Source organism: Cucurbita maxima, unplaced genomic scaffold (genome assembly GCF_002738345.1).
Source record: "Cucurbita maxima cultivar Rimu unplaced genomic scaffold, Cmax_1.0 Cma_Scf00008, whole genome shotgun sequence".
NCBI lineage: Eukaryota > Viridiplantae > Streptophyta > Magnoliopsida > Cucurbitales > Cucurbitaceae > Cucurbita > Cucurbita maxima.
In genome coordinates, this window is record NW_019272024.1 from 5447636 (window position 1) to 5470541 (window position 22906).

Consider the following 22906-nt stretch of genomic DNA (forward strand, 5'->3'; position numbering starts at 1 on the left):
CTATTCCCCCAGCTTCCTCCTCAAAGGAAGCAAGTCATCGTCGATCTATTGCATTCCCGTCTTTATTAGTCTAAAGTAAGGAAGTTGGAAAGTGTCAAGCTAGGGATTCTCTTCCCGTCTGTCTCTGCTCCTAGTCCCTTCTCTATTGACTTAGGAAAGGCAGTAAGAAAGTCGTCCGTCTCAGGGCCTATAGCCCCCAAGATCAATCAATCTTGCTATTGAGCTTCCCGTCTCTTATCTAGGAGTAAAGGAAGTAGAAAGAAAGTTCTCAAGTCGGAGAAAACCACTCATTCTAAGACTTATAATAAAAGGTACAAGGCCAGATTAGTCTTATAGCTTTTTCAAAGTCCTCACTTCAGCAGATCTTCTAGGCTCAAGGAAAGAAGAAAGAATCGAAGAAGATCCTTCTGAGTAAAGAATGACAGTTTCCGGTGAATGATTTCCTAGAGTTTACTATGGAATTGGAATTTAGGCTGAGCATTACGAAAGAGATTGAGCTTGCAAAGCAGTGACTTAGCTTCCTCTTTCGTTAGGGATAAAAGACAGATCTGGCCTTTCTCCCTCCTAATAACTTCAAATACCCAAGAAAATAACTGCAAAATACCTGAGGATGCATACAACATTAATGGAGCAAACTCTTACGCATACAACATTAATGGACCGAACTCTTACTCTTAAATAAGACATCAATTAGTGTTTTAACCCTTATCCTATAGAATCTCATCCAACACCAAGATCAGTCAGTTACCACAAAAGGGAGCTGACTGAGGAAAGAACAACCATAGAACTGAAGCCCAAGAGCCTGAAAGCATCCTCTTCCTCAAGAGTTGAGAGGGGGTATGTTGTTGTAGTCACGTCTGGAAGCTAAGAGGAACCTGAGTTGCAAAAAAGGAAAGCACAGCAACCTTATATAGAGGAGCGGGAAATAAGTCATTCTAAATAGTAGTGAACTTCTCAATCAATAAGAGTCGGGGATCTCGTAAGCTAAGGAATTGTATCAGTCGAAAGAACATAGATAGAGAGCTCTAAGATTGATAAAGTGCCCTAAGACCTCTACTTGAAGCTCAGCGGTATAACGTAACCCGAGACTGAAACGGAAATGATAGTTATAGAACTTTATTCCCAGAGGATGCGCTTGCAGGTGGGGATAAGTAAGATTCTTTTGTTACAAGCCATACCGACCCAGGTAAATGGGCTAGTTTTGAAAAGCCCTATGCCTTAAGGTACTTACGATTGACTTACACGGGAGCTAGTTAGGTTCGAAAGGAAGATTATAGCCTTCGTGATAAGAAAGAGAAGAGTGATAGTTTCAGGACTTCTAGATGAAGATTAAGTCTTTACTACTTAGCTTGAAGCTAAAGTAAGGAACTAGAGCATTACGACAAGAGCAGTGTTAGGAGACCATAGCATTCTGAAGTCAGCAGCAGCAAGCAACCTATATATATATATATATATATATATATATGTTTTGTTCCATGCCAGAGAGTGAGACATAGAAGCCATAGATTCACTTCCCAAAGCCATTATCCTAGTGGGAGTTATTGATGAGGTAGCATTCTTGGAGGATGATTGCAGGTCTTACCACTTCGCTCGCCCTATAGTAAAGTCCAACTTCGTCTTCAAAGGGAGCAACAATTGGGAAGTTAGAGTCCGTAGAAAGATAAGCAAGGAGAATATTGATACAATCCCAGCAAGTAAAGTGAGAATATCTGTTTCTGTTTTCGATTGAGATTTGAGGGCTAAAGCCCGGCATCCCTAATCTTCACCCAGAAGTTAGATTGTTGCCTTCCTCACTAAAACAATTTGGCACTAAACTAGACTTTAGGAAAGAGAAGGTTAGAAGTATTAGGATCCTTTTCCCATGTTGCGGAGATTAAGAAGTTGGAAGCCCGCCCTTAGAAAGAGTCTAAAGTCTAAAGCTAGTCAAGTATGTATAGTAGGATTAGTTGTTACAGGTTTCCCTATAAAGGATTTCCAACTTCCCCGGTACTTTCGAATAGTTTAGAGTTAGATCTTTCCAGTCTTCTTTAGATAAGCCCGAGATTCCGTCTTAGTTGCTTCAGGACTTAGTTATCAGTTTCAATTGACTGACAAGGCTGTAAAGAGATTGAATTAGTGTAGTTATCTTTCCCCCCGAAGTGTGCATGAGTTACAAAAGGCGAAAATCTTTCTTTCTCCTTAGCTTGAAGCGGTATGAATTCTAGGCTAAAGTGAAAGTTGGAGGGAAACGCAGGTAGTATAGGTATTCAAAGGCCTTAAGAGATCGGGGAGTAAAGAAATATCAAGGCTTAGGCAGGCGTTAATCTGTAGTCTTGACTTTAGTGAGTAATCCTGTGAATGAGAAATAACGGAATTGATTACCGATGTCAAGTATGTCACACTGCTCGTCCTGCTTCGGCGAGATCTTTGAGTGGAAAACCTACTTTGCTTTGATGGCATCATATTGCATCTTACATGATGAGAAGATAAGGCCATAAAACATAAAAAGGCCTCTAACAAAATATAACGAAATCAGAATCTTTCCTTCTTTGATTCCTGTCTTATCCCACCCTAGGAACATACTTAGTAGAGTGAAGAGTTACAGTCTCGACATAGAAGGTCCGTATTGAGAAGGAGAAAGCAACCTATCTTAGTGGGAAAGATACAAGTCTTATTTAGTTATGAAGGTAGGAGCTTCTTATTTAGTATTGAGTTATATGCTCTCCCGAGTTCGAAAGTAAGAAGACTAGGGTTATTAAGTTACAGGGGAAATAGGTTGTATTGAAAGCAAGGAATTTCTTACCCCCATCATTAGTATGGCTCTCTTCACTCTTATATATGACAGTTAATAGTCTCAGGCTGAGCATTATGACTTAGATTATATATTTCAATACCATCTCTAGACAGAAGAGCTGAAAGAGAGTATTCTATCTTACTTTCTTTCTGTCTTCCCACAGAAGTCACTACAGTACTATATCGGACAGAGTAGAGTGGATAAGGGTGAGACAAGAACAAGAGCACTACGAAGGATGTCAGAGCTAGCGAAGACTAGAGCATTACTAAGTAAGAAAGAAAGACCGAGCTAGCATCTTCTAACTAAGTCTTTGAAAGACCATAGTTCATCTTTATTTAAAGTCAAGTCAGGCAGTTAGAATAGTAGGCTTATATATTATTATTATATAGTTAGACGGCTTGAGGAAAAAGATCGGTATTAACTCTTTCTAAAAGAAGACATGCTGATACAGAAGAGAGCTTCTACCTCCAAGCATCCTGAGCTGCAGGAAAAAGGCATGATATTCTTGTTGCCATCAAATCTGAGAAAGTATAAGAACGAAGAGTCCTTTGATTCATCTCTATTTTTATAACGACCGAGCGGAGAAAGAGATGCCCATTTACCCTGCTTCAATAGATCTTGTTGTAGGCCTGGAATAATTGCTAGAAGGTAACTAAAGAAATGCCACTAATAAGTATAAGTTATAAGGATAAGTCTGCTCTGACTTCATCTTATAAGGTAGGTAAGGCTCTTTTTAAGCCAGAAATACAACAATCATTCAGTCTGAAAGACGAAAGTCTCATATTTCCCCTCCTGCTTCTGATCTGGCAGCAAGGATGAAAGCTACTAATAAGGCTTATGCTAAGGCAAGGCCTGAACTCGTCCTAGAACTAATTCAAGTCTTTCTTAACTTCCTCATCCCCTAGACCCAGGAAAACTGGCTTGCTTTGAAAAGCTCTATGCCTTAAGGTACTTATCTTTCTCTTTCGATACTAGCCCGATGGGATTTTCATTCATCTTTAAGAATCTTATCCCAAAACCATGAAATACAATACCCCTAATCCAAATTACTAAGTCCAGTAAATCACTTTCAAAACCGAGGGAAGTTACAGAGTCAATAAAGTAGCAGATTCTCTTCTACAGATTCTAGTTACTCAAGCCGTAAAGAAGGCAGAGCATCCTATTTCTATTATTGCGCATTCCTGATCAGGTAGGATAGGATGTCAGAACCCGAGCCAGTATTGGTTATATTAGAAGTTAGACTTCCGTCCTTCAATTATGAGTTCTATTTAGGGGTGAGCACTACGAAGTCGGAAATAAGGAGAAGCCAAAATCCCTATCCCCGTGAACTCACTATTGAATCATATCCTTATGAGGAAAAGCCTATAGAATGAAGTAAGGGAGTTCCCTTCGTCTCAGGATTTCATTTCTTTAAGTCGAGTCGACCCGTAATCAGTCTAGGAGATGATCTTCAAAGTTACCAGGGAGCTAGCTTGTAAGGAATTTAGCTCTGTCAGTCATTACCTTATGGTAACCTACTTTATCTATTTTGAGATGCTTTTAGTGTTCCTGGAAGCTCAGTCTATTAGGCTTAAGTCTTAAGTACAGAGAGGGAGAAAGAGCAGCAATAAAGCTAACTCAATTATTAGTCCCTACTTCTCTACTCACCCTAACTCTACAGAAATCCAATAAGCCTTAAGGCCATAAGCCTTAGAAAGAGGTAACAGACTAACTGATAGTCTTTGCTTGGTAAAGCCCTGACTAAATCAGTACGGTAGGCAATGTTCGAAAAAAAGTGTCATTGAATTAGATATAAAGGCTTAGGCAAAGGCTGGCCCTACTTCATCAGATAAGCAAGCAAGGAAGTCTGACTGCGAAGGTAAGGAAAGCTAGAGCTCTGACTTCGTTCGTGAGGAAATATCAGACTGTCAGCAAGAAGAGATTGAGTTAATCTTTAGGTTTTAATACAGGCCTGAACTGCTTACAAAGAGCGGGAGATAATACATTCTATTTAGTAAAGCCTTTGTCAGTTAGGAAAGAAAGGCATTTGACTTCGTTCGTGCCCGGTGAATCTATTCCTAAACCCTAATCTTACTAGTCCTGAAGAAAGGCTCTTCAAGCCTATGATATTCCAACCCAGGTAAGGAAGATAAAGACTAAATATTAGGATTCTCCGATTTCGATCTCCTTTTCTTTGAAAGTCCCGGTGGGATAGTAAGTAGTTAGATAGTCAAGTAAGGAAGTCCTATTCTCTTTACCCAGAATCGAGGGATGAAATTCCACTATTAAAGGTTAGCTTCCAGGAAGGTCAGTCAGTAGGTAACCACCAAGTTCTTCGTTCCGGAGTTAGTTTCGGAGGGCTTGCTTTGATATGAAAGAGGAAGTGGGAAAGGTGGTCTAAAGGAAAGCTAGGACTCTTAGTTCCCGCTCACTGAACTAGTCTGTCGGAAAGCAGCAAGTAGTTCTATTTAGAGCCTTCTATTTCTTTCTATTATGATTGACTTTCTGTCCTTCGATTAGTCTTGATATTGAATTTCTTTCATTATTGCTCACAAACGATAGAAGACTTTATGTTTTCCCCAGCAAACGAAAGATCATGACTTCTTTCATTTTCTTACTGACTTGACTCTCTTTTTGCATTAAGGTCAATAGATCGAGGAAGCTTGCAGGTAACCTCCTTCTCTATCTTCTCTTTCTGGCTTCTAACTCTTCTCGTTCGAGCTATTGTCTCAGGCTTCTGCCTTACTTGCCTTTCTGTCAAGGGGAATGAAAGAGCTACTTCCTCAATGACTTTCCATGGAAGAGCCCAGAGGATTTTATTCAATAGTATTCGTATGTTCCAGGGAATTGATTAACAGGGGGAATAGTAAGAGGCTGTTAGAGCCTACTTCCTTGCTTACCTTTTCAAAGTCAAGTCGTGCAAAAGATGAATCCAGTACTGCTTTTATCAACGAAAAAGTCTAACTAAGTGTCACCTCCTGCTTAAGGGATATCAAAGGATAAGAAATGTTAGCTCTCCGGCTTCTAAGTATCAGGAAGGGCTCGTCTCAAAAGAGGAAGCTCAGCCTTTCGAAAAGGATTGCAACTAAGTCAAGACAAGATTCTGTAAGAGCCAGCACTGACTTCCTTCTTGGATTTCAAGAACAATAGTAATTCAATCGAAGGACGGTCTAGTATTCTAGGAGAGTATTCTAATAGTACTAGCTTTCTCTGTTTCAATAGGAAAGACTGAAAGGAATTAGCTCTTATCACACATTATCAACCTATTTCCCGGAAGGGATTGTATAGACCTGCAAGCATCCTCAACATAATCTGACTTGCCTAGCTTTCAAGATAAGGGATTTCACAAAGGCGTCAAGAGTGGTTGCATTCGAACTTCTCCTGCTTTCTTATAATTCCAAGTAATGGGATTGCTACAAGTCCTTGCTAGCTGCAAATTCTGATTTTGTAGTGCTTCTCCATAACTAAATATCAGTCTTTATCTCCGCATATAAATAGGAATGAAATCACCAGGTGTAGGATGAAAAGCCTGGAACCGGTTAAGATTCTATTTTACAGCTTATCTTTAGCTTGAGTATGCTCCCAAGGAGCTGAGAATAGATTCAATGGTATGTTCCCAGGGAAGATCTAGGAATAGGGCTGCTCTTTCCTCTATAGTTATAGTAGTTCAGTGAGCGAGGGAAGGCTAGGAAGAGTTGATGCCTTGCAACATTTCTGTCTTTAGTGGGCATTAGAATATCCATACTTCAATCTCAAGACTGATTTACGGTATATCCATACTTATTTCACTCGGTTAAAAGGCGGGAATTAGCAGTGATTAGGAAGTGAATCAGACTGAGTAGGAACTGAATCTAAGGCATTAGTCAGACTTCCTGGCTCTTTATGCTCCACTGCGAAAGAAATGAGTCCGAATCTTAGCGCTAACTTAACACTTGACCCGACTATGCTTTGACCATCTATGAGTCGACAGGAGAAGCACCGCTCAAACGCGGCCCATTGAGTCGGTCATTTTGACCTTGTTTTATGAAAGGAGTGGACCTGACTCGAAGGAAAAACCCTCGAACCGAGGCGGTTGATGGGGAGCTTGTAGCTTATGGTGCTTCCTTCCCTGCCTACTATGTATATCTTTGACGATTTTCTTTCTTTGTTGACCTTGTTTTCCAAAGGTAGCTGAAATCCTCCTTTTTTCCAAAAGTCGATGAAAAAGTGGACGGGTATTGTTTTGTTCTTAGCTTGGCGCGCTTGCTTCCCTCTAAAGAAGCCCAACCGTAACGCTTTTCAGTCTTAGGTGAGAATCACTCAATTCTATCTGTAACGCCCTCTCTCGCAGCAATATTTCCCTCAGCAGCATATCTAGTTTATTCCGAACATCTATCTCATTTGTCTCCTGAACCAAACCTTTTATCCCGCTCCGCCCGAATCAACATCAAATTTGAGCTAGGTCAGTCATAGGGTTATTTCCAGTCTAGTCTAGAATCAAGCAAGACCAAACAAAGTTGAACCTTAACTACGTACAAGGTACCTCTGAAAGCCCTGACCGTGGTGGACGGATGCACTCGCAACCCAAAAGGAAAGCGAAAGATGCCCCGCCCCTTTCTTTCTTCTTTGAAGCTGAATCAGATTATCTGCTATGCTATATTAAGCTGAATTGTTTAAGATTCCGGATTTGGAACTACAGCCTTAGCCCGGGAGGAGACTGAAGACTTTGGATTTGAACAAGAAACTACGTCCCCGCTTTAGGAAGGGCCTTAGCATTAGCTTCAAGATCTCAGTTTGCACCCACCAGGATTTTCGTTCTCACCAGGAGCCGATTGCTGGAGAAAGCGATGGAACAAGATAGTCGTTTCTTTTTCTCTCTCTCCCGATCAGGTTTCGGTTAAGTAATTTGTCTATCCATCTGGTTAGGTTTCGACCAAAGTATGGTTGGGGTTCTGCAGTTGAGGATGAAGATTTTGGGGAAAAAGATTAACAGAATTCGGGCAAACCTCTAACAGGATAGGGAGGAGGAGTATACCATTGAAGATTAGGGTTGGTTATTTACATCCGAAAGGTGAAATTGCTGTAAATACTGGTTGTTAACTACATGATCGACCAACTTTCCTGTAAACTATTATGAGTTCGAGCTTGAGGACAAAGGGATAGGATGAAGATTTGATTTTTTCTATCACCTTCGGTGCCTCTCTACTCTAACAACTATTCATCTGCTAAGATCTCGCCAGAGAAGTGAATCTAAAGGCCAAAGAGTGATCTTTGAACGCTACTACGCATCCTTAAAAAGAGTCTCGTGTAAGGTAGGTTTGGGTATAGCAGGTCTTGAACCTGCGACCATTAGGTTAAAAGCCCAATGGTCTACCAACTGAGCTATACACCCCAAAAAAGAAAAATAGGTGGGAGGATTGATGCAGAAAAGAAAAGAGGGCGGCTCCTCTTCTTCTCATCATATTCAAGGGGCGCGGCTCCATATGAGGCTCGTACTGGAGAGCAAGCGAAGAAAACGTAAGGGTGCGTGTTAGCACTCCCGCAAGAAAACGGCCTCGCTAACCCTTTATTGATTTCAAACTCAAGGAAAGCCTTTCTCCCTCCATATGAGAAAGATGCGCTCAAGCACCCAACCTATACAAACAAGGGGCTTGGGCTCGAAAGCCGGCCTTACTCAACAAGCACCTTTATTAGTCAGGTTGCTTCTTTCTACTCATTGAAGATTCTATCCACAAAAGAAGGTCAACGGGGGATACTAAAGTGGCTCTCACTGACACCATCTACGATAAGGTGAGGTCGTCTTTCTTTCCAGCCGCCATCCGGTTCTTAAAGCCTTAAATAAGGGAAGAGGAGGAGCTATATGTAATTAGGGTCTTTGTTGGCCGTTGTTCTGGTTTAGCACTCTCTTTTCTTTGTCAAATTTCGTCTTACCAAAGAAGACTTCTGCTCAACCCGCGAAGGCTTGTGAAGTTGGACCAGGTACGAAGAATGAATCTATCTCTGGTACGGAAGTTGCTGGCCGCTCAACTGTTTGAGCGTTTTCCTTTCTCCTATTATTAGAGTGGGGTGGTTGGTTCCGATTCGAGAAGGGTAGAACTGGTCGAAGGTCCAGTACTGTAGGTAGCCGGCATTTTCGTTTTGGCTCCTGAGCGAGAATGAGAAATAGGTGATGCACCATCCTTGCTGCTACGTACATTGACCTTGACTTGACAGATTCATCCAATGGAACCCACACTAAAAGGAGGACCACAAGCTCGGGGCTCGACGAAAGGGCAAGTATCAGCATGTTGAAACTGATTGGGGTTAACAGTGAAAGAAAGAGCCCGACATTCATTTCTTCATTCATATTCATAGCTTAGTCTACTAAAATCAAAGGGGGACCAGCCTCATCGTGGTAATTAGAGGACATCTTTGATCATTCACCTCTAATGTGACACGTTCCCTCCCAGTTATATGATTAATGGGATCAGTCATCCAGCGGGGCTCTTTTTCTTCCGGGGAGGCAAAGTAGTCCCCTCTACTGATCGAACCCCCTTTCTATAAGAGGTCTTTGTAAACATGTTAAAGGGCTCCTATCTTCGGCGGGTCACCATTCCAAGACTGAGAAGAACATCTGGGCAAGGGAAAGCATAGTACGCCTGGTGCAAATGGCTTGATTTTTTCATGATATACCAATCAGAATGGAGGGCCCCCGTACATGATTGATATAATCACTACGTAGTGGTGGGGGTCGCTTGATGCGAGAGAGGCATGAGTTTCGATCTTGTGGTGTATTCGTTTGTAGTGAGTAGGGCCTCTTTCTCGTTGATCAGTTATTCTCCGCTCGAGGGAAAGGTCTCCATTCCTACGGCAGTTTTGTCAACGAACGCGTCTCGGGCCGGGAACTTGATCCCCCAAAAAGGAAGGGGTCTCTTTCCTCGCCCAATGATAGAGGGCCAATTCTCGTTGCACAAGACGGTGCCCTCTCACTTCGAGTGCCTTCCTTCGTAGTCAAATATGATGATACGCTTTGGCGATGTTACCTACCAAATCAAAGGCCTGCTAGGTGATCGAAATTGCTCAGGTCAGTGAGGACTAACTCACCTACTCCAACTCTCTTGTTTTTATCTCGATAAGAGTTTCTTCTATTTCATTCAAAAGGCGACCCACCGCGCTATAAGATGAGATACTGCTGTTGTACTACTTGACTGGTAATAAAAAGCTTACGTAAAAACGGGAAGACTCTTCTACAGTAACCCTCTCCTATGCTACTGGTGGACTCTTGCACAGAAAGGCCGATAGAAAGAAGCAACCATTCTTAGCGCGCTTTTCAAGTGCTTAGCTTCTGCTAGCGACGCAAGGCCATAAAGTCAGTTCAGTTGGAAGCCTGAGCCAAGAAGGTACGAATTATGTGACGGGCCCTTTTAGAGTTTGAGAGATAGGGTAGGGGGGGGGCTTGATTGTGAAAGTAATTTTGAACATCTCTCCCCTTTTCTCTTAGCGTGCACTGTTTGCTTGCATGCCGCTTTAGGCACATCTCTCTTTCTTAGTTTCACGCTGCTAACGTAAGTCAGTCTTTTAGTAAGCGTATAGTTGTAGCTATTTAGTGTAGAATCAATTCTTTAGTGGACGCACCGAAAGGGCAGGATAAGACAAGGCGGTGGAGGTTGGTTGAAGATGATGTTACGCGGCGTTCAGAACCAGCCTTGAAGTGAATGAATTTGAAAGAACGACGAAGTTAGGAAATGAGACGACTCTTTCTTGCACTATATCATAAACGGATCTTCCCCTCCACACCAATCACGAGTTTTTCTCCATTCCTCTCGTATATCGTCGTAACGCCCTTAATGCTAGGTTTTGAAAAAGACTTTTCATGTCATTCCCATTTAAGTCCGATTTGGATCCCTTCGTTGTTTCCTTTTCCTCCCGCACCCGTTCCTCGAAATGAGAAAGAAGATGGTACACTTGAATTGTATTATTTAAGTGCTTATTGCTTGCCAAAGATCCTACTTCTACAATTGGTAGGTCACCGGGTTATTCAAATCAGTTGTGTTTTCTTTAGTTTTCCCATGTTCAAACTTTCGTACCAATTCGATCGATCCGGAATGGATCGATTTAACATTCTATTAGGGAGCCTGGTCTTGACTCTGATGTGTGGTATTCATTCTCGTTCGACTCTTGGAATCACATCCAACCGTGGTTGGAACAACTCGCAAAATCCAACCACTTCACCTACTTCATTGCCCCCAACCCTTTCTCGTACCTCTATTGAAACAGAATGGTTTCATGTTCCTTCATCGATTGGTTATTCCTCCCCGTTCGTCTCCCTTTTTCCAATTGCGGTCTCGATTAGTTTACAAGATTGAATGGCTAATTTGCCTCCGGACCCTAGATTCGATTGTTATACAAGAATGTTGAGCGGGGTATGTAAGCTGTGTATCTGGGAGGAAGTGCAAATCTGGGCTTTCGCTTTTTTCCACCGAATAAAAATTGAATATATGTCCGATCTCTAGTGGTGGTGAAAGCAACCAAGATGTATGTCGTCCGACCCGACCTCAGACTCTTTCTTCCCGACCTATTTGACCCTCTACTGTTATTTAGGTGGTATCCCGAGTTAGAATTCCTCCCGGGAACACACGAAAGAAAGATATGAACTGGGTAAATAGAAATGGAAAAGATATGTTTCCAATTCATTCAAATCTGAAGCTTTTTCTACATTCATATGATCTACTAAAGTCGATCGATATTGCCCATATAATGAAAGCAGATCTTGGTCTATAGAGTCCCAAGAAGGTAATAACTCCAACCTGTCCGATGCTTCTTCGGCCAAATACAATATACAAGTGAGACCTGCACTATGAGCAAGCTGTGAGTAAAACCGCTGATTTTTGCCGGCTTCGCAACAACTTGGTCGAAATGGGGTTCTACTGGGAAACCAGGGATTTTTGAGTTTGCGCCATTAGTTACTGGTTGAGCCACTGGAATGGAATGAGATCAGAATCTCTGGAGATCTTTCCTCTCCACTTACTCGTAACAGGCTTTCCCTCTGTAGAAGACGGATTTCGAATGGCATAATTGTCCGATTTCTTACTAGATCTTCAAAGAAGACTTCTCCTACTCCTCCTTCTCCTTTAGGATAGGATCGTCGTTGGTCCTTCTTTCACTAATGAGATCATTAGATCACCATTTGATAGTAGTTCGCGCGAACGCGCGAGGGACGAGACTTTCTATCGCTTGCTTTTCACTCTCAAGACAATGGTCTCTCTCTTCTATAAATAGAAAGCGAAGTAAAGCGCATGGCGCTGAAGTGAAGAAAGCTCAATAAAGACAGACGAACACGATGCAGGGCATAGCATAAATGAGACTGCTGATCATTTCATAAACCATATATGCTTGACCTTGATCGATGCTTTTTGGGGGGTGACTCACCAACCGACCCAGCAGTGATCGATGACAGAATGGTACGAACAAATCCAATGACTTTGATTTGGGAGTTCTCCATTTTCTTGTCTCTTTACCCCTTTTGATATCATGCTAAATGGAAAGGGGTGCACCTGCAGATGGGCAGGGACTTTGCTAAGCTGTTCGGCCACATTCTATTCCGATTGCCTTGAGAAAAGCATCCATTTTGTCATTCCCTTTTCCTTTCTCTCTTCTCCGTATCCTTTTTCTTAATTACAAGGGACTTTATCCAGATTGTAGACAAAAGGTAGTTTGTAAGGGATAATGAGTGGTTGTGGTACAGGCAGGGTGAGGGGTTGAGTCGGGATTTGAATCAAAACTCTATAAAATGTCGAGAATCTAAGAGTTTTCCCTACCTAGGCGACAGTATAAAGAAGAGGGAATCTGAGAATATGCGAGACTGTAAAGAAAGGAGAGGGAATCCGACCCCGGCTTCGCCCGAAGCATGCGAAGGAAGGAGCCTTGTCTACGAAGCAAGTTCAGTCAGCGCAGAAAGAGTCTACGAGTGTGTAGTTGACTAGTAGTACCATTAGCCTAAACGCTCCGTATCCTTTGCGGCCGCCATTCTAATTCCTTCGCTATTGGAACTATGACTCCCGCTCCGTAAACTACGCTCGCTGCCTCCCGGGTCTCGTCTCAAGCTGTGGTATAGACGGAGTTTCCTGCCTCCCGTTACAAATCCAGACAAAGAAAGGGTAGCTAGTGCCCTTAATCGAATGACTTGAAACACTTCTCTGTAAGAAGCACTATTGGATTGGTTGCAACCATACCTACTCTTAGTCAAGTCTTGACCGACCTGGGCTTTTTAGGGATTACCTAAAACTGGAGCATCTTGTATTCCATCAAAACTAGTTGGGCAACCCCAGAATCTCGAGCCACGTGGCGTTCCAACCCAATTCCAACAATGAATGCAGCTTCTCCATCAATTGCAACAAAAGAATGGATTAATTAAGGTAAGGTGACATAAGGGTATCAAGAGACGAAGGAGCGAAGCAATGAATGAGATAGAGTTGCAGAGGTTCAGAAGTGAAAGAAGGTGAAGGAGAAGATCAAGAATGAATAAGAAGGAGTATTGTATTGATCTTTTACAGTGAAAGAATAAATAGTCAAAGGAGAAGATCAAGAATGAATCTTTCGTGTTTACAGTCTCGTAAATTCATTCAATTCGGTTCAAGAGTTCAGTCTCAGTCTCTCTCTTGCCTTTAGTTTCACTTTACCTCAGTCTAAAATAGCCAAAAAAATAGGGGAAAGCATCGATTTTCTAATAAATGGTCCTTACACGAAAAAGAGTGAACGAAGTAGGAGTCTTTGTCTTTCTTTCGTCTCCCTTTATTCTTTCACTGTAAACTCGTTCAATCAGGTTCCGGATTTCATTCATGTTTCATCTTTCCTTCCCGAATTTCACTGTAAAGAAACGATCATTAATCTTTCGTCTTTCGTTCTTCAGTCTCATTCATCTTTCTTCTTCTTTTCTTACATACAGTTCAATCAGTCAAAGGTTTAAGGTTTCGTCTCATTCTTGTTTTGGCTTTGTTTACAGTTCTTCAAGTGATTGAATTTACCTCGTTCAATCTGGTTCGGTCAGAAGGAGTTTACAGAATAGGTGAAAGAAGAAATAGGTGTAGGTCAGGTAATATCGATTCCGGTTTAGGTTTTCGGTCTCTTTCCTTATTAATTAATTACATCTAGCCAAAAATAGCCCAAAATCCCGGGAAAACGTAAATTGAATTTATTTCAGCAACTGCTGTTAGTGAAAAAGCTCTGACGAAACTTGACAGTTATATGGAGCATCAAAAGAATGAATTTCCTATGCAGCTGTTAGTGAAAAAGCTCTTACGAAACTTTACAGTTATATGGAGCATCAAAAGAATGAATTGAAACAGTAGCTGTTAGTGAAAAAGTTCTGACAAAACTTTACAGTTATATGGAGCATAAACTAAATCATAAATGGTCTTTACAGGAGAAGGAGTCTTCGTCTTTGATTTCCTCTCCCTGATAGTTTGTTTCATCTTTCCTTCCTGTAAACTCTCATTCTTCTTTCGGCTTTCCCTTCTTCGAATAACGAACTCGAACTGAAAGGTCAGGGAATAATAGAGTCAAAGGAGCTTGACCTTATTCTCAGCCAGCTTACTTACCCAGTTTAGTTCAACCCTCCCTCGTTCAATTACCTCAAAAATAGGGAATATCGTCAAAGAGTGAAATCTATCTCATTCATCTTTTGTATTGATCTTTGACAGTGAAGGGAGAGTCAAAGAGTGTTTGAATCATCCTCCATCCTGTTTACCTCATTCAAGAATCAATAGGTTCAGGGAGAGTACATTAGAAACTTTCCCGAGTGTTTGAATAAATAGGAGAATTCTTGCTTGTTTCTTACAGTCGAGTAAAAGAAAGAAAGGATCAAGATCACTTCCAGAATAAATAGGTGAAAGAAGGAGAGAGAGTCAAAGAGTGATAGTTTACGAGGTTCATGAGTAAGTAGCTCGAGCTCGAGGAGAAATATTCGTTCAAGAATAACGAACAAAAGAAGAGAACGAATGAATTTCATATGCTTTACCAAGTGAAAGAATAGTATAGTTCAGGCGCCCGAGGTTCAGGACTGAAAGAAGGCAAGGTAATGAAAAGCTAAATGAGTAAGTAGTGAGAGGAGAAAAGGATAGGTTCAGTCTCATTCATCTCTCTCTTTTCGAAAGGTTCCAGAGTTCACTCTCTAGAATCTTGAGTTTCGTCTTGACTTAATAGTTAATTACCTATAGCCCAAAATAGCCAAAAAAAAAAAAAAAAAGGGTAAAGCATCGATTTTATCCAAAAAAAAAATAATAATAAATAGACCGAAGATAGAAAAAATGAATTAATGGCCTTTATAGAAAAAAAGAGTGAAATCAGTCCCATTTAGCCTATTTTGAACGAAAATACAGGGAAAATGGACGAAAATGGCCCTAAAAATAGACAGAGGATAGCATTTTATCCAAAAAAAAATAGACAGAAGATAGAGTTTTTTTGATTAATGGTCTTTACAAGAAAAGAGAAAAATCTGGGAAAATGGACTCTTTTAGCCCCCAACAATAGGGGAAAATGGCCAAAAATACCTCAAGTACCTAAAAAATATCCCAAAAAATAGACAGAGGATAGAATTTGATAATTAATGGTTCTAAAGAGTGAAATCAGTCTTGAACAAGGGCCAGCTTCTTTCTTTCGGGCTGGCTTGCTCGGTCTCCCGCCCCTTCCCCTTGGCCGGCTGGCTGGCTGGATGAGAAGAACCTTCCCCTATTGATTCAAACACAATAAAGGAGAATGAATCTTGTCTTGCTTGAGTATCCCTTCAGTCTTGAACAAGGGCCGAAAGAACTTTTTGACCTCAAAAATATCCCTAAAAATAGGCACAAGATAGAATTTGAGAATTCATGGTCTTTACAGGATCAGTCTAATTCATCTTGTCTTGTTGTCTTGCTTTCGTCTTTCAATTCTCTTTTCTTTCTTTTCTTTACTGTAAAGTTCAGGTCAGGTCATATCGGTTCCGGAGCAAACAGACCTTCAGAAGGGAATGAGTGAGGTAATCCCACCCAGTAGCTTTACGCAGATCGAAATAGATTCCGAGCACGTCTGGTCAAAGTCTATCTTGTCTTTACCACGCCTTGGCTAACAATGAATTTGATTGAAACTGGTATACTCTATTTATCTGCTTATTGGAACTTCTTCTAATGTTTATCTGCTTATCGGAACTCCTTCTAATGACCTATGCATTATGTTATCATTTCCAACTGGACGAGATTAATCCAATTTAAGGAACTCTTTCCATTTTATTTTAGGGCTTGGAGCAGATTCAGCCTTCCTTCTTTCTTCTCGGTTCGCTTCTTTGTCTCTTGATCTTGAGCTCGCTTTTCTTGGCCTCATGCTTGGCTTCTTCTTGGAGTCCTTGCCTTTTCGAGACTTTAGGCCCTTGCCCTTTCTTTCTTTGCCTGGTCTCGACTCCCCCTGGCTAAGTACTTTCATTCAATCTAGCAGGCTAGCTGCCTGTTCTGCCCCTCCCCTCAGTCTTGGCCATTTTGGCGTAGGTTGTAGCCTGTTTGCTTGAGGCTCATCAACATGTCGGACCACAACCGGAACCCTCCCCCTCCATTCTTCCTGAAACTCGTCCTCAAAATGGATCTAATTGCACTTTGCTCCACCTTCTTTATGTCTTTTGGTCCGCCTAACCAGCGCATCTTTCTCCGGAGAAGCAACCCGCTCGCTCGAAATCTATCCCTTCTGTTTGTTGTGTAACAAAGCGTCCACACAATTACGAGTCTGCTCCCAGCCTCTTCGAGGACACTAGCCTACGATTTTTTTCCCACTAGCCATGGCTTGGCCGAACCTTTGGCTCTGATACCCCTTGTCATGGCGCTAAGTCTTTCAAGCCCCCAAACCGGGGTACCCTGCTAACCTAACGGTCCACTGTAGCAGAGTAAGCTTCAAAAGCCCTTTCGAGATTCTTAGTCAAGCCTCAACGCCCTGCAATCTTTCTAAAGCGCTAACGCCTTCACTTTCGATTTAGAAATGCAAATGAAAGAGTCAGGTGTATTCTCGTAGCTTTCGCGCTGCTCAATCCCTTGCTTTGTTCTCGAGTCAGGGGTCTTTGTTTCCGCCTTCATTTTGTCCTGCTGCTATGATGTAACGTGCAGTCGTCTCGAGGCAGCAGGATGTATGGTATAGGGCTCCCTCTTTTCTCTTCCAACAAGTCCTTGATGATTTCGAGTCGGGAATAGAGTTGTGGCTTATTCGGCGCTATATCACAATTTATTCATTTTCGGAGCTGTTCACGAAAGGTGGCATGGGACATCTGTCGGCAGCGGGAGAGTCTGACATCCGAGCGAGAGGTCAAACCAATCAAATTCATCCTGATCCGATCCGAACGGATCTTGTTGAATGAACTGATCCATTGTAGTATGCCCAATTAGTTCATTTATGCCTACTTGGACCCGCCTTCCTTTGACGACTCCTGAGATATAGTGGAAACATTTTGTTATGGTGGAGAGTGGGGAGTGAAAAGATGAATGCAGCGGAGAACGATCGCATGAATCGGAATCCACATCGAGAAAGACAGACGACCGAGAAAGAAAGGCTCCACGTTCTCCAAGTGGTTGATCTTAGCGTGCTAGCCGCAGCTGAATTTTGGTATAGTGATAATGCTTTCTTTCTCTTTCTTAGCGCTCTGCTCCCCCTTGTATAGTAAGGGGAACTCTAGGTATAGTATAGTAAGGGGAACTCTTGATGCGCGACTTTCTCTTATCTTATAGGGGTCTATTTTCTCTGACTTTACTCAGCTTGACCTACTTGACTCAGCGGTTAGAGTATCGCTTTCATACGACGAGAATCATTGGTTTAAATCCAATAGTAGGTAAAACCGGCCGAAACCCCAGCTTTTGCCAGCATGAGAGCAAGCACAGACTAGCAGCAAGAAAGGTGAATGACCAAAGCATCGGTGGCTTCCACTTGTGGCCTTCTTTTCTTTGACCGCCTTGATTCCTTAATATCAAGGAACCACCCCCCTCTCTTCTTCTCTTCATGTATGTGGCTGCCCCGTCCCGAATAGACGAACAGGAACAAGCAAGGGCACGAGAGAGTGGATACTCAACTCACCTCTTCGACAATTAGGTGAAGACCAGGGGAGGGGGGCCGGAAACCCCAACGTTCAACCTTTCACCACGCCACACGATTCTTTCGCCAAGCGCTCTCTCAGACGTTTCCACTCCTGCCCCCGCAAGCAAAGAGGTTTCATTCAAGATACCAGGCGACCAAATGAAAGTGAACAGCCCTGAGCAAATCTTCGTTAGAGCGTACCCTTTATTTCGACTCTTTCTCTCTTACAAAGGCAAAAGAATATCTGATTTTTCTTCTATGGACCCCTTGGACCAACGACCAATTAGGTTATGATGCATGCGTGCACATTCACTTCTCAAACGTGGGTTCCAAACCTGGGTGGCACTATGTAACTCAATCCATGAGAGGTCGTTGGGTGGTTTTTTTTATTTCAAAATAGTCGAGGAGACTTTAAGGGGATTTTGTCGAGATAAGGACTTGCGTCGAGTAGTCGTAAGGTCTCAGACTCGCAGAAGACAAGTGAAAAGTATCTCGAGGTTTCGCTGCTTTGAACTATTTTCTAAATCTCGCTAAAATCGTGGTTTTTCTCTCAAAACTCGGGAGGTTCCGCCAGAAAGAGTTTGGGATTCAATCGTTTGGTCTTTTGAAGTTCCTTGAGAACCTAATTGAAGAAAACCCGCATTTTGTAATACACGTAGATCTGCAGATCCAATCTTTGAAGTTATTCGTTTGTGTTTCGATTCCACAGTTCAGACGGAGGGAGACGTTGTTGAGTATGTGGCTTGACTTACTCCAAGGTGACTCAAGTCTTGATTGAGCTGTCATTTTTCATAGTCACGGGTCCTGCTTTAGCACCATTTCCCATTAGAAACTGTAGAGGGCGGTTTGTGACCTTCCAATTTTCTAGGGGGTCGTGAGAGATAGCAAAAGGATGCATCCATTTCTAGGCTAATTGTCTTGTGGATGCTATCCATGAGGTAGTTAGACACGCCCCTTGGGGGATTGGGTCTTTTAAAAGGACTCCATCTGCAGGGCACAAACAAATTTAGGGAAAGCATGCTGTTTTTCTGAGGTTGGGTTTTGAGATGAGAGTAGGATACACACAAGAAATTCGTTGTCTAGAGAGAGTAGAGTGATCTCAAAGAGTTTTCTATTTTCATATTTGAAACACTTAGATATTTCTATCAATATAGATACCATTTTTCGAATCAAATCAAACTCTCTTTCTCATTTACTGCCACTCAACAACAGCAGGTCTCAGCTCTGCACATTCCTATCAATTTGTTCTTTCTTTCAGCTAAAGATGGTTATCATCTGGTATGAGAGTCCAGGTTATGCAGATATGGTAGCGATACAATCTTTTGGATCTATAGTTGCTGATATGATTACTGCATTAACGCATACGATTGTCAAGGATCGCAAAATGGAATGGAATCTCTAAATGTATATGTTTGGAAGATGAGAATGCAGTTGCTTCTCAAAGAACAGGATCCTTTTTTTTCATTCTTGAGAAAAGAGACGCAGATTTGGCGCTAATGGCTTCTTCAATCAAGTGAGTGATGTTGTTGTAGCCAAACAACAAAAGAAAGCATATGAACAACATCAATAGTTGTAGACAAGAAACAAAAAGTTCTTCGAAGCTGTGCTAATGGTGGTCAAGGATAAGGTACTCGTTTCAGTGGGAGACATTGAGTCCGCATGAGAAAGATGGGAGACTCCCCTGTACCTCTTTAGGGGAATGTATGAGTCAGTGACAATGGTAAACATTTTGTTCGGTAACGGTTTTTTCCAAGCAAGATGCTTGAGGGGACGAGTGTGTATCAGCACTTAGACAAGATGAAGAAGATTCTCATAGAATTTATAGGAGAGTCAACCCTATACAAAAGAGTGATAAGTGATCGGGAAGTTCGCTTCAGTCATTTGAGTCTTTGACAACCACTCTCTCCTGTGAAACTCCTCCTTGTTCTATGATTGATCCTCCCATTTTCTTTAGGCTCCGGCTGAAAAGAGATTTGAACAGCAGTTTGAAAAGACTAATGCTGCGCAAAAGAATATGTTTCAAAACAAAGAATAAGCACTGAGAAGGACTAGAAAAACATAGATAGAGTGTTGGTCCTGCAAGAAGAAAGGTCACTTGAGTTTTGAGTGTCGGGTAAAGGGAAACAAAAAGCCATGATGATCAGAAAAAGGTAGTCTTGGTCACTACGTTGGCCCTGTTTGCCAACATTTCCAGATAGTTGGTGGATCGGGTCCTCGCATCAGATTTTCTTCCGAAAGGTAGAATTTGGTACAGATATGATTGAAGAACTAGGTTCTTCATATATGGGCAATGGCACTTCGAATGTAATCAGAGGCCGAGGGAATGTGTAATTGCTGTTGGAAAACAAAAAGTCAGAAGACAAATGTTGATATTTTCTATCTTTTTTGTATCTGAAAACTACTCTCGATGATCAGAGCCTTGACTTTGTTATTAGTAAAGCACGGGAGCGTTCTAGCAGCTTCCTTCAAAAAGCTTGACTTGACTTTATTATTATTTAATCAAAGGAGAAAGGCTTTTTTATAGATGTTGAAGAGGTGAGGCAGGGGCTGCTTCTTAACGCTCCAGGAAATGAGATTCCGACCAAGAACAAAAGCCCGAGGTAGAGTGTCGGTCGTCAGGGCAGCCTGCCTTTTTAAAAGTAGGGGCTAAATAGTTTCATTCTAAAGGAAAGCGAAGAATCCACCTTTAGTCAATAGGAGCCCTACTTCCCTCTTTGGGACCTCATCACTGAAATGAAAGTGCAAAGAAATTGCTTGATGAGTTGTCGGGCGTAGTGCAGGGCAGTCTCGACGAGATAAGAATTCCATTTTTTAGTATACTTTGTTTGGGTTAGGCGAAGTTCAGAGGTAGAGCGAGATACCTCTATGCCGAGAAAGTAATACAACGGATGAAAGAGAGAGAGAAATTGGTTGTCAAGCTCCTTGATGAAATTGAATCAAAGAGAAGAATCATTCTTGGTTAGAATGTTTCACGTATAAAAGAAGGATGAGGCAAGGACCATGACGTCAACAAACAAAATCTCAGAATCCCCATGGTTCTACTGTAGCCGGAACCCTTTATCCAAAATCAAGCAGTGAGAAACAAGCTAAATTTCTTCAAGCAGGGCCCCCTTCTTAGCTCTTGGTGCCTGCTTTAGCCAATCAAAGCATATAGATCCGTAAATAGCTTTCTTGAGCTTGCATACCAACAAACAAGTTATAGGATTCCTAGTAGAAGATCAGCCTGGAGTTAGAGGAGGCTGAATAGAAATATATTCTTGTGGATCCCCGCTTCCCTTATCTTGTTGAAAGGCATTCTTCACGTCAAGTTGATTGAAATCAGGGCATTTTGATTGCAGCCAAGGCGAGAATGCTACGAATGGTGTTTTAGCGGGCAAATCTTTCCCCTATATTTTAAGGGGGTCGACTCAAGATTTTGGAAGGAATCCTTAAGCTAGCTTTGTATCTCTGACGCGAGCCATATGCTTTATGCTTGATCTTGTAAATCTACTTGCACCCAATGGCTTGTTTCCGGCAATAAGACTCAGTTCAGTCTTCTTTCATCTTTTTTTCCTTCTTCCTGCATAGCATCTCTCCAACAAGAATGATTTCAGGCTGAAGCAAATGATTCAGGTGAATGAGAAGATTGAACTGACATGAGGTAAGCTCTCTTGGGAAAAACTCTTTCTAAAGACTCAAATTCTGCAACGGGAAAGGTCGAGAGGATCGAAGAACCTGAGAGAGGGATCCAGAATCTGAGGAAGCGACTGGAAGGGAAGCAACTCGTCCCGACTGCTGATCTTCTGGAGTAGTCCTAGTCTGGGCAACAACATAATGGTTTCGCCGCCGAGAAGAAAGATGTTGTGTCGGGTGACTGGAATCCTCTGAGGTCAACTGAACAGGCTGACAATCGGCAGAAGATGCTGAGCAAAGTTGCTGGCCTAAAGAGTGGGGCTGATTCGTAACATCAACTGCAGAAGAATGAGGTGAGAGTTGATGAATAGGAGAAGGCCGCAATACATCTCCATCACCATTCTCCCCCGGAGCTGATTAATTAGGTTAAAGAATATATGAGGCGACCTCATTAAAGAGAACATGAAAGGATAACCAGAATCTCTTGGATGGTACTGCCTCAGTCAGAAGTTCGTGAGGTGCCGTTGCTGCCTACCTACCTATTACCTCTCGATTCACCCCCCAAAAAAGGAGAGAGATGTCCCGTCCCTTCTTTATGCACGTCCATATAAATAGCCAGACACAAAGGTGTATAATCTGGTAGGTAATAATGGGTTCTTCTTGTTTATTCACTGATTGTTCTCTTACTTGCTCTAGTGGCTGGCAAACGCCAACCGAGAGGGGAGAACGAATGGCTCAGGAATCAACTGGTTCCGAGTGGACTCATGGAGCTGTTGGATTATCGTATCAGTAGAAGAAGAGGATTTAGATTTCTTAGCTTATGAAATGATTGAACTTTAAAGACTGCCGCTGGGAGGCGAGGGAGTCACTTGTCTGGTCTTGCGGTGCACTCACTCTCGTTACGAGAATGAAATGACGCCCCAACTCGACTCGAGAACAAGACTCCTTACAACTCGCACCAGGTCGGTCTAGTAATTAGGGGTCGGCCTGAGATTGATTGAAAAGGCAGTCCAGCCGCCCCCCGCCTACCTACTCGTGCTCGTAGCTCGATTGAAGACGAGTGTGGTCCGGCAAAAAAACATAAGTCGTCCCTCTCGACGTGATACGTGAATTACTCAGTAGTGCTTCGCCACTACCGTAGCTGGCGGAAATAGCTTAATGGTAGAGCATAGCCTTGCCAAGGCTAAGGTTGAGGGTTCAAGTCTCTCCTTCTGCTCAAGGCTTCGTCGTTTAGTGGTAACGAGTAGAGTGCATAAGCACCCTTAGAAATGGGGGCGAGACCCCTTGGATAGGGTTACAAACCAATCAACCTAATAAGAAGAAAGAAAAGTCCTTTTTGTTTTAGCGCGCAGTGTACTAGTGAATAGGAAAAGCAGATTGAGATTACTAATGACAGATGGAGGTTGAGTCTCGAACATCTTCGGTGCCTCGCCCTTGTCTCCTTCGCCTACGACTGCTTAGACGTCTGGGGACCCTCGATCACCCTTCCCTTTCACCTTAACTGGT

General features: G+C 42.3%; 2 non-coding genes across 2 annotated transcripts; one reads left to right on the forward strand and one right to left on the reverse strand.

Moving 5' to 3' along the window:
* Positions 1 to 8050: 8050 nt before the first annotated feature.
* TRNAK-UUU lies at positions 8051 to 8123 on the reverse strand. The gene has a single exon. It is a non-coding gene; the product is annotated as a tRNA-Lys (tRNA).
* Positions 8124 to 22544: 14421 nt separating this feature from the next.
* Positions 22545 to 22616, forward strand: TRNAG-GCC. The gene has a single exon. It is a non-coding gene; the product is annotated as a tRNA-Gly (tRNA).
* The last annotated feature ends 290 nt before the right edge of the window (positions 22617 to 22906 follow it).